The 10,436-nt window shown below is 41.1% G+C and overlaps 1 non-coding gene across 1 annotated transcript; it reads right to left on the bottom strand.

Moving 5' to 3' along the window:
• Nucleotides 1-9,537: 9,537 nt before the first annotated feature.
• Nucleotides 9,538-9,609, bottom strand: LOC136553083 (small nucleolar RNA R66). The gene has a single exon (XR_010782989.1). It is a non-coding gene; the product is annotated as a small nucleolar RNA R66 (small nucleolar RNA).
• Nucleotides 9,610-10,436: the final 827 nt, after the last annotated feature.

Raw genomic sequence — 10,436 nt, 5'->3', positions numbered from 1 at the left:
TCTATGTCACTAATCATCATGGAAGGCATGATCCAGTAAGGAAGAAAAAGCTGGCTATAAAAACACTATATGCGGTAAGTGTAACTTACTTCTTCAGTACTCCGGTGATGTCAAAAGCATTACTCAATATTTTCATATGCAAAACACACAGTGCCCTAAGCAGAAGCCTAGGAGTGTACATTGTGGATACTATATATGTTCTATGATGAGTAACACCGGTGCCTACAGGAGACACCCCTTAAGGGTAAGTTTGAACCTCTTCACCCATAGTATAAAAACTTCATAAATGGTATGAAATACTAAATCGAAACTTGTTCTCTTGTAGTGGAGAGAAGAGAAAGGAATGAAAAGAGACCCATACAAGGATGACCAACTCTTAGAGTTCGTCGGCGACCTTTGCAACTTCATATTGGATCAGATTGTACACGTCAGAGGCGCCTACCATGACCGAGAGTCTGAGTTAGGTACAAATCCTCAGTACCAACACCTTTGTGAGACTGAAAGGCTAGCTCTAGGACGTTGATAACAATGTGTATGGAATTTATATATTTAATGATGGATTGTATATATTCTTGTGAATTGGACTTGTAATTGTAGTTTATAGAATACTTTTGTGCTTGTAGTCGTAGTCGTGGGACGTTCGGCAACGCGAACGTAGTTCGGAATGTTGGTCGCGGAGCGTTCGGCAACGCGAACGCGGTTCGGAATGTTGGTCGTGGGACGTTCGGCAACACGATTTTGAATTGTTTGAAATTTTTTTGACAGGAAAATGTACTGTAGGGGCGGGTGTTTCCAGCCGCCCCTACAAATTTATTTGTAGGGGTGGCTGGTAATACGAGCCGCCCCTACAAATGCATGATTTGCAGAGACCCTTGCGTAGGGGCGGCTGGGCAAACCGCCCCTACAAAGGGTTACCAACCGCCCCTAGAAATGCTTTTTTAGTAGTGTTTATCAATTAATAGAGGCAGGGGTCGTAAAGAGCCCGCCACTGTAGTTGCTACTTTTGCAGGCTGGTAGGGTATGAGGCCTATCTCTATAGTTGATATTTTTGGACACGGGCAGGGAGGCCGCCTCTGAAGTTGTTGACTAACAGTGGCGACGAGTCACGGGCGGATTGAACTGTCGACATGATCTATAACTTGAACTCGAATTAATACAAACTTCATGAACGCCCGGCGAGATCCGGCCCCGCGAGCTCCAGCCTCCAGCCACTACATCTGCATTCGAAATGCCCCCGGCTTCGACCCTGTCTGGCATGGTAGCTGCCGCCGACCTCACCTGTCCCACCCATCAGGTCTGCCACCTTTACATTGTCCCAACCGATGGTCCCAGCTAATCGGAGCACATAGAGTGGGCGGTGGCAAAGGAGTCATCGCGCGCGTGTGTATCTCTCCCCGAGAAGAAGCGCATGGGGTAGCGAGGTAAATCATGTTTCATCAAATGTCACATGTCTTGAGATGAGTCTGCATGCGGGGATCATAACAGCAGTACGCCTTATGCTGATCACTATAGCCAACGAAAATCAATGACTTTTTTCTCGGACAATGGCGTGGATCGTGGACGAGGCTATCCCCTTGATTTTTGGAGGGATGAGCCTAGCCATGAATCTAGAGGAATGTTTCCTTTAATGGTGGTCTGGTCCCCTAATGTCTCCAAAGCAGTGGCTGAGGAATGAATTAAATTAGGTGTGGCGAGATGCTGAACTAGAAAATATAACTACTTAGGCAGTGTAAGATTTCAAACTAATGTAGGTTTGTATGCATGTAAAATTTAATGATTTCCGTTCATCGTGCATGAAATATACAAACAAGAATATATAAATAATATATAGAAGAAATATAACATTAAGGAAGAAAAGTAAAAAGGTGCCGGTGATCCAAGATATTTTTCAGTTCCAAGGTTATGTCAGGAAAGGCTGAAAATACTGTATGGGCATCCTACTTTAGGCCAAACTGAAACTGAACCGGAGCCATTTTTGTACAAAAGAAAGCACATGTCCATTATAGCTTTGTATCGCATACATCATGCCAAGCATGAACTTAAGCTGAAATGTAGCAGCGAAAATAGTCTGATTTAAGATCAAAACATAATTCAAAAGGACCTCAATTGACGATGATGAAGTACAAATTGAGAAAGTATCTCTAACTGAGACTGAACTTGTGAACCTGGTCACCTATATACTGGCGTTTACCATCAAAGTCACATTGACCTTCACATAGTTTGAACACAACTCAATAATTAATAACATGTTAACCAAATATACAAGAATAGCAAGTAACTGCCTACAATAAGATAGCAAGGGATCAACTATTCATGCTGTCACAAAAACTGGCAAAATTGATTTAGTGGGTTCACTACACATGCAGAACTGCTTACATGTCATGTGTACCTTCATTTCGTCAATTCGTCAACCCAAACAATAACTCGCGAGCCACGCTCCGCTCCATGCCAAACCAAAGATGCACCAAGGCTGGCAACGCGCGCCCGGCCGTGCTTCGCCCCTGGGCCCTGGCCATCGCTAGAACGAGCAGCACAGCAGGCCACACCAATGAAGAGGGAAGAGAAGTATGAGCTCGCGCGGCATCCATGGCGTGTCATAGGCGTGCATGTGGTGAGGGAGGGAGAAAAAGTTGTTGGACAAGACCTGCTCCGCTGTTGGCCTGCCAATGTTCTCTTGGAAGAGAACGGATAAGCATTACCATGGCAGTGAAAGGATAAGGTTTGACAGTGAAGACAACGTCGAACGGTGAGAACATATATAAGCTTATGTTCATATATATTTTATTGGATATACTAGTAGTATTTATTTCAGGAAAAAATACTATCTGAATTCTTTAGTCACCATGGTTAAATATCTAATAAACTGACATTGCAAATTGATATCAACTATCGAAGAGAACATTTGATATCAAACAACCAACCTTGCGAACCCATTTTGCCAAATGTTTTTTCAAAGGGCTTCAGCTCTACTAGAGATACCACGCCGAAGCTTTTTTTAAAGAGGAGCCGGAGCCATGCCAAATAGGCCTTCAGCGGTTTGTTGGTGAGAGACAGCCACAGTCTCTGCACCCACTGTTCACACAACCAGCATCGTGAGCTCACCACCCGCCCCTCCTAGGACCAGCGGGGCTCCCGAGTTCGCGTCTTTCACGGCCTTCTCAGTCTCTTCTTCGACAGCTCCTGCTTCGACCGGCTACCTGGCTCTCGAACGGAGGGGAAGAGAGGGACTCCTGAGATAGAGAGTGGGGATGGGGTCAAGGGGCAAATAAGTGTCCGTGTTATATGTGACGGACCACGACCATGAGACAGAAGATCCCAAAAAAATAATAAGAAGACTCATGTGAAAAGGCGTCCCGGATAGCTAGGTTCTTTATAAGATCAAACCTAATAATAAAACTAGGTGTTTATCTTGAGTCAGTCAGGTTAGAAGAATTAAGCTATCCAAAATCAGCCGCCTCGAAGGTCTGGTCATGCAAGTTTCTTAAGTTGTAAACCAAACAGGCTGTATGCGTAAAACAAGTTGGCCTAAACTACTTCAATTCATCATAAATCCGTAACAAGGCACAAGTATACTAGCTATTTTTTCTAATATTAAAGTATGAATCATTTCCATGACCCTATATTTTTTCAAGCATGTACGAGTTCAAGTAGCGTGACAGAAAAACAATCTTAAGATCAATTGAGTACACTAGTAGAGAAACGACTTTTGATCCACTTCGAAATTTGGCTTTAGTCCCGGTATTTTTCGTGCCCGAGACTAGAGAAACCTTTAGTACCGGTTGATAGCTCTAACCGGGACTAAAGGTCCTGCCCAACGGCTACTGTGGCAGCCTTTTGTTGCAGGGGACCTTTAGTCCCGGTTGGAGCTACCAACCGGGACTAAATGTTAACTTTTACTCCCGGCTGGTCCCTCCAACCGGGAGTAAAAGTCTACTCCCGGTTAGGCTCCGTCCGAGATTAGAAATGAACCTTTAGTCCCGGTTGCTGTCTCCAACCGGGACTAAAGGTCTCCAACCAAATACGGGAGCGACAATTTATTCAACCGGGACTAGTACGTAGAGTAGCTGCTACATTAGCTAGCTAGTACATTAGCTAGCTGTTCACCGTCAGGACATGTCAGTACGTGTCTCTCTGCTAGCTAGCTGCTACGTACGTAGGAAATCAATTAGTCCCGGCTGATCCCGGCTGACCATGGAGGACTGCTAGCTAGCTGCTACACTAGTACGTAGGAAATAAATTAGTCCCGGCTGGTATTACGAGCCGGGACTAAAGATATACTTTTAGTCCCGGCTGGTATTACCAGCCGGGACTAAAGGTCTTTTAGTCCCGGGTGTTTATAGGAGCTTCGATGGGCCGGCCCAGTACGCAATATACTGGAATTGCTGGCCAGTCCCACCTATTAGCACCACCTCGCTTGTTCAGAAAAGTGAAAGCTAACTTAAAAGCTCAGCTCTCGAACCATGCAGCACGAACTTGAACAGGATCTGCTCTATGAGATTGTACCGCTGATCCTTGACTAAAGGTCCTTCGTACTATAGTTTATACAAAATGTTGAACATTATAAACGTACGTATATTCTAGCAGCGTAGAATGCGTATTCAAAAACCAAAACGAATCATCAATTAAACAAAGAAAAAAAAGAAAATAGAAATAGAAACAAAAAAAAAGAAAACCTTTAGTTCGGTAGCAGCGTGAAAATAGAAAAAAAAAGGAAAATAGAAATAGAAACAAAAAACCTGGTAGCAGCGTGAAAATAGAAATAGAAACAAAAAAAAAGAAAAAAAACCTTTAGTCCCGGTTGGTATTATCAACCGGGACTAAAGGGTTTAGCCCCGGTTGGTATTACCAACCGGGACTAAAGGTCACCTTTAGTCCCGGGCGCGAAATCGGGACTAAAGGAGGGGCCCTTTAGTCCCGAATTCGTGCTCCCAGTTCCAAAACCGGGACTAAAGGGGGTTGCGAACCGGGAGTAAAAGTAGTTTCTCTACTGGTGGTAACATGACATAATAATTAATCTCTAGGCCTCTTGTGCCCATTGTATTAGAACGTCATGTGTAAGGCACGGTATAGTCTGGTTTCAAGATGCTGGAACGCATAAAATGATTGATGAATTTTCGAGCCACAAGTCATCCAGTTATATCACCCTGTTCGCTTGGCTTATAAGCCGTATTTTTTCAGCCAACGAACAATATTTTTCTCTCACAACAAATCAACCAACAATACTTTCAGCCATAGCTTATCAGCCAAGCGAATATGGCATATAGATTTTGAATCCCGTTGCGCCGGCATATTTGCTAGTTAGGATAATATAGTATAGTACTACATACGCTGGTTCTAAACAAATTTGCATGTTCTTTCAAAATCTGTGGCTTTCAAACAATAATATTATCTACTATATTTGTGACCAGCAACGTGGCATCCATAAATAGTGTGGCTAGACTACCAATGGTATTTTTGTTGGCACCATAGTTTTATCGGAGGTATAATTGTTTTTTTGCGAGACCTAGTTTACAGACGTAGACGCTCATATACACAAGCGCATACTCATCCCTATAAATGCACGCACGCACGCACACCCTACCCTATGAACACATCTAAAGAACTGAGTTATACCGGCAAATATCGATATTGACGAAGTCAACAAAAACGCCTTGCTGTCAAGGGGCACGTCGCCTACAACTGAAAGAATAGCGTCGTTAAATCCTGAAGGAATAAACCAGGAAAATATGAGCACTGGTGTCAAGTCAAGGTCTTGAACCCAGGTAAGAAGGTTCCACGACAAGGAACCAAACAGCTGAGTGCTCAGTTCACGGATGTATAACTGATTGATGGCTGCTACTTTCTAACAAATTTGTGAATTTACCCAATAACCCTACGCTACAACAGGCGATCATTGCTGGATCTAGACCACCATCACTGCCAGAATTGTGACTGGCAGGATAATCAACGGTAAATATACGCTAGGACTATCGGGTGGAAGCATGACCCCACAATAATATCATAAGTGTCACTGTCAGTAAAAAGCATAACTAGACAACGATACTCATGATATAACTGTCGGTTCATGTTTTAACCCCACAATGACGCACATAATATCACTACTGGATCAATACCATACCCAGCAGTGACTTGGTACGTGAGTGTCACTGCCGGGCAGAACTGGGCAATCAGTTGAAACCGAAACTTCGGTTCGGTTCATTTTGTTTTTTAAAAAAACCAGTTTTTACTTTCGTTTTCGGTTTTAAACAAAAAAAAAAACTAAAGTCACCCTCTACACTGGCTTCATCGCGCGTTACAGATACGCCACGCCACCTTGACCCAGATGCACTGTGCCGCCACCTGCCAGCCACGCTAAGCGCCATGTCGACACCTTCCCTCACTCCCTGCTCGGCGTAGCTCGCACATGACAACCTCGCGCCATCACGCGGTCTCGCCCTTGTGCAATCGCACTCGCTCTACGCTGGCTGCTCGGCGGCCGTCGCAGCCACGTAGATGGCAAGCCTTGCCGTGTCACCCGTTGTGCCACCTTCACAGCCTCACCGATCGCTCACGCACACGCACACGCACAACTTGCCAAGCGCCGCCTCAGGCACATACTCACGTAAGATAGGGTTTGGAGAGGTTGGGGTAGGGTGGGCTGTCGTGGAGTGGTTGTTGCCATGTTGGGCTAGGGGGTTACTTGGGCCAAGGTTTGGTGCCTCAGCAGCAAACGAGTGGTGGGCGGCAAGTTTACGTGTTCTTCTGTGTGCATCAGTTACTCGGTTTCTAAGTTCGATTGGTGCCTGAAACCGAAGCCGACCCCCCAAACTTCGGAGGAACAAAAACCGAAACTGAAAACTGGAAAAGGGTACTTTGATTCAGTTCGGTTCTCGGTATAAGTCTGTCCCACCTTACTGTCGGGTCAATAGCACACACAACATTGAGTAGTAGAATGCATGATATGTATAAATATCATTGCTAGCAACACTATGCTTCAAGCTAGAGTGCACACGCGAATCGATCGATAATGTATATATACAAATTAATCACTTTAAATTAGTTTTCATCTCCATACAAAATCAAGAACTTTGAATCATCTCGGAACACATCATCCAAAAATAATTTACATCAGCAAAAAATAAATTAAAGTATTAAAATAATTTACAACAACAAATATATTAGGTTTATACTTAAATAGAAAAATACTAAAATTAATCTGGTATTTATGTATCATTAATAGTATTAAAATAATATTAAAATTCCTATAGTATTAAAAGTTTTTTCTATTAAAAGTTACTTCTAATTTTAGTATTGTTTTAAATGTTTTAATAGTAGTATTATGGAAGTAACTTTTCTCTATTATTATTAATACTATAGTACTATAATACTATTACTTCTAATAGTAGTATTATAGTATTAGAACTTTTAATAATCACTACCGGACTCCTTGAGTTTACCGAGTGCCCGAAACACTCGGCAAAAGGTATAAAACACTCGGCAAATGGTTCGCCGAGTGTAACACTCGGCGAACAGCACTTGCCAAAAAAAGTGACGACAAAGCCAACTTTGCCGAGTGTCTTTTATCGGGCACTCGGCAAAGCCTTTGCCGAATGCCCGACACTCGGCAAAGTTGAAACCGAAAAAAACCCGAAAAAAATAGGAATTTTTACCCAAAAAAAATGAAATTTTTTTTTATCGATGGAGGCCCCCACCGGCCAGCGCCCACCCATCTACGACATTTTTCGCGTGAATTTCATGGCTACGCGGCCGACGCGATTCGAACCCGAGATCTCCCGCTGTGCACGTACCTCCTCTACCACTACACCACACTCTCACTTGTGTCTGGATTCCGTTTTAGTTCCCAATATATTATACAAAACCGAGTATAAATTGCATGTTTGAGGCCATAAACGAATTCAAATAAAAAAATTATAAACTACAAAGTTTCATAACTTTTCGAGATCTACACTTGTAGTTTAGGAAGTTTTTCCATCCGAGGTCGTTTACAAAATTTGAATTTTAAAATTTTGAAATTCAAACACAGTTTTGCATGACAAGATGTTTTCAAATAAAAAAGTTGTAAACAAATTTTATATATCTCTCTTGTAGTTTCATAAACTACAAGAGAGATATGTTAGATTTGTGAACAAATTTATTTTTACTTTGTCGTATGAAGAAAAGACCAAAACAAACATTGTACATCTTGATGAGTTATACAACTTTGTAGTTGAAAACTTTTTCATTTGAATTAATTTACTGCTTCAAAATGTGCTTTGAAATTTTTTTTGCCGAGTGTAAAAAAAATAACACTCGGCAAAGAAGCTCTTTGCCGAGTGTCAAAAAAAACACTCGGCAAAGAAGCTCTTTGCCGAGTGTCAAAAAAAACACTCGACAAAGAGACTCTTTGCCGAGTGTTAAAAAAACACTCGGCAAATAGCCTCTTTGCCAAGTGTCAAAAAAAACACTCGGCAAAGGCGTCTTTGCCGAGTGCCCGAAAAAGAACACTCGGCAAAGCACCTGACACTCGACAACTTAGGCGTTTCCGGTAGGGAATAGTATTATAGTACTAAAAGTTTTAATAACAATGTTATAGTATTAATAACAGAGAAAAGTTACTTCTATAATACTACTATTAAAACTTTTAATAGTAGTAACTTTTAACAGAGAAAAGTTTTAAAATTACCTAATTGACAACTAATTTCCAGATGTCAAACTGCAAACCGGTAGATGTAAATAATAAAAGTCATTTTGACATGCATCAATCCAGTACCTAGATTTTATCGGTGCTGCTTATTGCATATGTTCCACAAATTCTTAATAAAGGGTACATGCATCTCTTTACAGGTAAGCTTATCTCTGTTAGGCATGTAATTAGATACTTTTCAGTGAAAAGAAACAGCACATACAGTGTAGCCATTTGTAGGAAACCCATGATATATGTGCTTCATGCCTTAGTTTTAAGGCCTAAGTAAGATCTCAGATTGCACAGGATTAAAGCACAAAGAGAAAAATGTTGTTGTTGAAGCAGTAAAGCCAACATTTATGAGAAGAGTATATCAGAACATACATGTGCTACAAAACTAATGACAGCCAAATAGAGAAGTGACTACAAGGGCATGCTACATTGCCATGAAACTGTTTATGCAAATGGAGAAAAAGAAAAGGAAACCAATCATGTGAAGACATACCCTTGAAGAAGCTCCCAATACATTAGCTGAGTTGATAGATTAGCTAAAAAATCTAAGAAGATTTACAAAGGATAAATTATTAGTACAGACAATGTACAGAGTTGAGGATTGAATAGGTACAGGACATGCAGACAAGTACGCAAGCACATAGAATTCGCAGTTACTTTCAGACATTCATGCTGAGACGAAAGTATAAATGATTGATAGATCATTCGTACAATCACATAGATATGCTGGTACAATCACATAGATATGCTGCTACTTCTCAATATGGCTGTATAAACAAGTTCAATATATGTTGGGAAAGGAAATTGAAATCTCAAATCAGAGCTTGGGAAAGGAAATTGAAAACTCAAATCAGAGCTTATAGGTCTTCAGAAGATATGCTTATAGTTGTCATCATGAGAATAATCAGGTCTCAAAGATTCATGCCATCATGAAAGAAGTAACTTATAACTAATTAAAAAGAGAAGGCATATGAATGAAATCCATGTCGACATGACACATTCATCCATTACTTTCCTCTTCTAGTGCAGGTTGTCATCAGGCTTTCTTGGGCTCTAACTTGAGCCAGAGCCTGCTGGTGCAACATTCCAAACCTGCCTGTAAAAATATAGAACAGGTAGTCATCAGAAAATTTTCAATGCACTATCTTTCTTCAGGACTTGAGCAAAAGCTCCAGAATGGATGGATACTGCTTAGGTCTGAAATATTGAACAAGAAATTACAATAGGAAATCAAAATAGGAAATATTTGCCAACTTGCTATCTGTTAAATAATTCCATATAATTCTATATTGACACAGCTTTGATTTTGGAGGAATATAGAACGATAAAGATATTCACCTGAACAATGATTTGGTTTCCTCTATTTCCACCATGCATGGATGACAACAAAGAGCAAGAACCAGCAAGCTACCATGTAAATATTAAAGAAACAAAGGTTACAGCTAATAAGTTCATATATCTAATCAAACATTGAGGAAACTGTTTCAGGCAACTGTCACTAGTGTTTCAGGCAAGCAATAGATGTTGGAACTAGGTAACCAATATTATCACACTTTTATAAAGACAAAATAGAAATTTGTGGTTTATTTTTTTTCCTGTAACACAGTCACACATGCTAGTGCTAATTTGCAGACTGAACCTCTACATGAAACAGCGAAACAGTGAAACAGCTGAAATCTCAAACTTTGCATCTTCTCTAGAGGTTGTAAGAAAATAACAAAGGCACCAGTGTGGTGGTTCATAAATATAAATGGCAGCGAAA

This window comes from Miscanthus floridulus, chromosome 4 (genome assembly GCF_019320115.1).
Source record: "Miscanthus floridulus cultivar M001 chromosome 4, ASM1932011v1, whole genome shotgun sequence".
Lineage (NCBI taxonomy): Eukaryota > Viridiplantae > Streptophyta > Magnoliopsida > Poales > Poaceae > Miscanthus > Miscanthus floridulus.
The sequence above is the reverse complement of the archived record's forward strand: the minus strand, read 5'-3'. Positions and strand labels throughout refer to the sequence as shown.